The following is a 6,554-nucleotide window of genomic DNA, read 5'->3' on the forward strand; positions in this document are numbered from 1 at the left end:
CTAAACAAGTGTTGTACCACTAAACTACATCCCCTGCCCCAAAAGAATTCATTTTAGATGTGAAAAAACTTCACAACAGACAGTGGCATGGTGTTGTTGAATGGATGTTTGGGATTCTGAAAACTTCATGTTTTTATGCTGCCTGCCTTCATTCAGGCTCCTTTGCGACCTTTAGCTTCTGTACCAGTTTCCTATTGCTGCCAGAACAAATGACCAAACTGAATGACTGAAAATGAATGCATTGTTCTATGCTTCTATAAAACAGGGATTCCATGTCAGAACCAATGGTCTAAAATTAGATGTCAGTGGGCTTTTGTCCTTCGGAGCATCTAAGCTCCAAAGGTTTCCTTGCTCCTAGAGGCTACGTGCTTTCCTTAGCAAATGCTCCCAACGGTGTCTCTTTGGATTCTGACCTTACTTCTCTTCCCCTTGTGATTGCTTCTGCCTGCTCCCGTAATCCAGGATAACCTCCCCATCTGAAAATGGTTGATTTATTCAGATCGACAGAGAGCTTGCACAGAAGGTGATATATTCACAAGTTACAGGGCACTATTGTTCAGTAGACCTCACCCCACTCACTTATTCAGACCCATTTCCACAACTCCTTCTCCAAAGTACCGAAGACAGCTCCACCTTGTGAAATCCTCGGAAAACCTTTTTCTTTGTGCAACAGCTATGTTTCCTGTAGTGTGTAATGACAAATGCCATTAATATTTTAGTCATTTATTTCTTAAGCCAGATTTGCTTCTGGCCACTCCTTCCGGCTTCAACATCAAAGTTAGTACTGCACACTTAAGACAGTACTGCTTGTGCCTGGTGCTTGCCATCCCAAGAAGACAAAATAAGTAGGCTCAATTTCAACAAATCACAACATTCCAATATGGGCTAGTATCAGAAGCCTTATTGGGGTTTGATTTCACAGCTCCCGTGAATGGCTTTCATTTCATTTTTCCTCGCTGGGTTTGCGTTTCTACTTGTAATCTCATGCAAAAATGTGCAAATATCCTCCATTTTTAGCAAAGATACCTGGTTCTTTTTTTATCCCCCTGTGGAGAAAATAGAGTCCTGGCTGTCCTGGAATTTACTATGTAGACTAGGATGGCCTTGAATTCACAGACACCTTTCTGCTTCTGCATCCCAAGAGCTAAGACAAAGCATGAGCTCTACCACACCCACCCACCCTACCCCCCTTAACAACAAGACTTACTTAGGTCGTTTTACATCTCTCAGGCTCTGGTAAAATACTGGACCAGGGAAAGAGAATAAATACCCTAAAGTTTACATCTGGCCTGCAGGTTTGTTTTGTTTAGCTTGAACACCACTTGAGGAAAAATTTTAATTAGAAACGTTTGGAAATCAGAGAATTTCACATAGAACCCTAATTTTTGCACTGCCTCATAATTTGGACGGTGTGACAACCCTGAGCCACCATTTCTGCCTAACATAAACTGGAGGGGAGTACAAGTGCCTGCCTCAGGCAGACAGGTTCTCCAGCTTGGTGGTCTCTGGTTAGCTCACACTGGCCTCTAAGAGACAGACAGTCAGATTCCTGTGCTAAGATACCTTTAGTGCTGAGGCTGGGAAGATGACTCAGTAGGTAAAGTGCTTACTATGCAAGCCTGAAGACCCAAGCCCATATCTGAGAACTCACATCAAAAGCTGGGCTCTGGGGAGGTGAAGACAGAGAGATCCGGGCAATCTAACTGAACTCATTGACCTCCAGGTTCAGTGACAGACCCTGGCTCAAAAGGGCAGAGGGGGTTTGGGGGCAGAGAGCAACAGAGAAAAAAACTGATATGGACCTCTAGTTTTCACATGCACACTCCTGTAAACTCACGAGCACAGACACCACACATTAAAATAAAATTTAAAACCCTCAGTGTTGTTCCAATATTACCCTTTTTGTTTCCAAGCATAGAAATTGCTTTCTAAGCCTAAATCTGGCCCAGAAACTGTTTGAGGGTATCTTCAAACAAGGTTTCTGATATACTATCATTCTCTGGAACCTTGGTAGCCAAAGTATAATCCATGGACCGGCAGCATCTTGTCAACTGAGAGATGATTAACAGTGTGCTTAGCCAGGATTTTCATCTTAACAATGCCCAGGTGATTCGGGCATACATTAAAATCTGAGAATGATAACCCAGGATGAAGAACAGCTGATCCTTGCCTCACACACCTGACTAAGACTAGTTCTAGGTTGCTCATTTAGTGCCACAGAAATTAGTAACATGCCTGTCTCTTGGGACTTTCTGAACCTGCAGACGACAAGAGGGAAGAGACTAAAAACACAAACGACACCAAAACAAAACCTAGGTACTGCTCTAGGTTCAGGACAGGAAAACAGAAGCATATTTGTCATAGTCTGTGGGTCAGGAAGTCCTGTCTGTTTTCTCACAGACAGCTGTATACATCGTTGTGGCCTCACCTGTCTGAAGAGCCAAGGGGTTTTTCCAGGCCTCCTCCATCAGGGCATCAGTTGCTCCCACGATCTGATTAATACCTGAAGCTTCCACGTTCTAGATGATGAGAGTTTTAGTATATAAACTCTGGGGTACTTAATATCTTAATATCATTTTTTAACTTTTTACTTGAGTGGTGTTTAAATACAAAATCTGGCTCTCATCTCCTTCAAGTCTTCACCCAAACATTCTTTCTTAACAGAGTATACTCGATCACTATTGAAAATGGGGGGGGGGGAGGATCCCTAAGCCCTATCCTCACTCCCAGCCCCTCGCCTTTGTTCTGCATCTGTTCTGTCTGAACAAAGCACTGATTAGCCTCCATTGCTTACAATGCCATCCACTTATTTATTGTGTCTATCTTCTGATTAACACAACTAACATGTGACGTACTCAGAGGCAGGGATTGGCTGGCTTACTGATAAATCCCCATGGTAATATAGGCACTGAATGAGGGAACAGGTGAACAAAAAACTATTTCTCTTTTGATTTTTCTGTCTCGTGGACTCTTTCCTTACCGTGATTTCAGAATCTCTTCAGCTTGTTTCCTCTTCCCCATGACATTCTCTGTCCTGCTCCCACATTGTAGTCCCTCAAGCTCCTTTCCGTTGCTGTCCATGCTTTTTGTTGATTGTGACTGTGCTGTCTTCTCTTGTTTTTAAGGTTTTCCTCACCCTGGAGCCCCTGTCTTCCCTGACTTCCTTTGTTCTTTTCAATTTTGTTCTTCAGAATAAAAATCTGCTATAAATTACTGACGACCCTGTCTATTCACATTTAAGACGGTGGTGCAAGAGGCTCCTTGGAGATTCTGCATACCTGAGTAGATCTGTCCGTGAGTGGGCCTCCCCATGCTCATGACATTTTAGCAGTGAATCTCAGCAGTAATAGCTATAGAGCCAGGGAAATGTGAATGTGCCTTCTGCAGTCACGGGGAACATAAAAGCTGGGGTGGTGGTGGGATGGGCGGACCTGGGCAGACTGATGGAGGTTAGGGGTGGGTTCACAGCTCAGCTGCTGCTGAGGTCTGCTTCACCGTGTCAATTTTTTTTTTTTTAAATAAGAGCACAAATCCACTTTTATTTATTTACTCTCCATTAGTTTAAATCTGGGATGGGTACGACGTCACATGGATTCTGTGTCCAAAGGTCTTTACAGGAAGGTTGCTTCGGAATTTGACACAAACCATGCCACTGTTTCCATGGGCCTAAGTTACTTTTCCCCCAGATCACTCTAGTTTCGTTTGGTTTGCCTCAGGAGTGACTGTATTGTTTTTTGCTGTATATACATAAGCACATCTCTTGCTTAAGTAGAACTCTGTTTCATTTCGGGCATAAACGCCTTCAATTTTAAGAAGAGCCGCGTGCTCTCTTTGATTCCGAAGACCTCACTTGTACCCAGCAAAAATGGCCTTGCACCACAGCCTTCCAGATAAACTTGCTTTTTAATATTTATTTATTTATTAATTCATTTATTTATTTAAAGGAAATCTTGTTCCCAGAAAGCCTTCACAGGCGCCAAGATGGCGGAAAGAGCCACCATGTCCATTTTTCATTTAAGTTTCCAATACAGATATTATTGAGAGGGGAACAAGTATTTCCCCCAGTCGGGGTCTATATGGTTCACCTTTTCTGCTTGTGGAGGAGTGGATTTGTTTCACTGGTTGGAGATCAGTGGGGGGATACATTGGGGTGGAGGTGGGGGTGGGGGTGGGGCATTCTTTTCACACCATTGGCTCTTCTCCAATGACTCTGAAGCCAACCTTCTGAATTTCTGAGCCAATGCAGGCTTTTCTGATGTCTCAGTCTTCCAATCTTCCAGCCTTCTGAGGTCTTTGCCTCTGATTGGCTAAAGCAGATCCCACCCCCTTGGCTGAGCATCTGGTTTGGAAAGTTGGTCTTCTGCTGTTCTTGCTCTCCGGTCACCTCTTCCTTCTCATGTTTTGTTAATTTTACTGCATCCATGAGGTTCCAAGGGCCAGTATACCATTTGTAATCAGAAAATGGTTATGTTCTGTCCAACACAATATCTGTATAAAAATAAAGTGTATTTGGTTTTTTGTTTGTTTGTTTTGCTTTGCTTTGCTTTTCACTCCATATTTCTTTTGAGGGTCATTTCATTTCATACCCTTTAGAGATTACATTACTTCTAGAAAAATAGGTACAGCTTTGGAAACTACAAATATAAAAAAATTTTAAGGAGTTTAGCTTGGTTTGAGACAGGATCTCACTCTATACCAGAGGCTATCTTGAAACTCACTATTTACCCCAGGCTGGGCTCTGACACCCCAGTTTCTTTGTGCTGGCATTATAAGCAGGAGACCCTAGGCCTAAACATCCTGCAGTGTTGATCAATGTGAATTTCCATTGGTAAAAGGGAAAGTAAGGGTGACAGTAATGATAGAAACTACTTGTGCAGAGAAAGTGAATTACTCCTTTAAGACCTGTAGATATGTTTAAATCATTGTGAAACCTTAATGCATGTTTTCACACAATGCCCCAGGGATTATGGAATTAAGGGCACTAGCTATCAAACAAAACCAAGTTCTGATCCATGCATACTTACCTGTGAAATATCGTCTAACCTTCTGTCTTTGAAGATGCTTAAATACTCTGAAATGGTGGGTAAAAGTCAGAGACCTGGCCCTCTAACACCCAATCCATGGGGTAGCTGTTCACCCCATGTTTTCAAACTCATGGTTGAGCAAATTTAATGGTCACCACTTACCCTAGATTTTACCATTGCTCAGAAGTTTTTGTTAAGACCTAGAAAATATTTGTTAATATACTTGGAATCATAAAAGTGCTTCATGGTTATAGCTGCAGCTCAGTAGTAGGGTACTTGCCTGGTGTGCATAGGGCCCAAAATTAATCCCAGGATCACAAAAGAACTACCTGATTGGGGGAGCAGGATTTGTTTTCAAACATAGATTATTACTTTTTTGGAAGTCACATTTTTTTCACTTCAAATTCTAACTAACCAGCACTCCTAGGAGCTGAAGGGAGAGCACGCAATCGGGTTGGTAACACCACACTGAGGACGGTTTTACAGGCAATACATGCTCCCCACCAACTGCTTGTTCATGAACATAACTGTATTCTGTAACATTTTAGAGAAGGAATAATTCTCAAATGAGTGATTGATTGTTTTCAGTGGAGATTTCCTCCTGACCTTGAATCAGTTGTGACTTTGGACTGATATGAAAGCTGAAGCCAATCTGTAGCAACACACTTTCCGCTTAGCCGGCCAAGATACTCAGCAGAGATGCTGACCGCCTGTCAATGGCTCTAAGGCCACAGCTTAGCACTTAGGTCACAGGTTTCATAAACTCCATTTACTCACCTCAGATCAACAGTGAAACATCTAAAAGTCTATAGAAACTTAAAGGAAAGCACAAATGAAGAAAATGTGGACACGTTAGACTTCAAAGAGATGTAAAATTTCCACCGAACCCTATCATCAAGATAGCAAAAGAACAACCCACAGCTGGGGAAAGTATACTTACAGCACACACAATTGATGAGAAAGTTGAAGCCAAAATATTTAAAGAACTCCTACAACTCAATATTAAAAAGACAAAGAACCAATATAAAAATTAGCAAGTTATTTGAATAAATTTTTCTCTGTAGAAGCTATATAAATAGCCAATAAGCACATACAAAGATCCTCACCATTAGTACACATATGAACCACATAGTGATACCACTTAACTTCTACTATGATATTCTCAATTTTTTTTAAACCCAAAAATAAGGAAATAGGGGTTGGCGAGATGGTTCAGCAGTTAAGAGCGCTGACTGCTCTTCCGAAGGTCCTGAGTTCAAATCCCAGCAACCACATGGTGGCCCACAACCAACTGTAATGAGATCTGATGCCCTCTTCTGGTGCGTCTGAAGTCAGCTACAGTGTACTTATGTATAATAATAAGTAAATCTTAATATAATAAAAAGAAAAGAAAAAAGAAAAAGAAAAAAGGAAATAAAAGAAACCTTTGGGGCTGGAGATATGATTCAGTGGTTAAGAGCACTGGCTGCTCTTCCTGAGGATCAAGGTTTGATTCCCAACACCCACATCAGGCAGATCACAAAAAATCTG

At 41.8% G+C, this 6,554-nt stretch overlaps 1 pseudogene; it reads right to left on the minus strand.

The window, feature by feature from the left end:
- Positions 1–3,561: 3,561 nt before the first annotated feature.
- On the minus strand, positions 3,562–4,423 carry LOC110307691 (annotated as a pseudogene).
- Between the last annotated feature and the right edge of the window lie 2,131 nt (positions 4,424–6,554).

This window comes from Mus caroli, chromosome 13, assembly GCF_900094665.2.
Source record: "Mus caroli chromosome 13, CAROLI_EIJ_v1.1, whole genome shotgun sequence".
Classification (NCBI taxonomy): domain Eukaryota; kingdom Metazoa; phylum Chordata; class Mammalia; order Rodentia; family Muridae; genus Mus; species Mus caroli.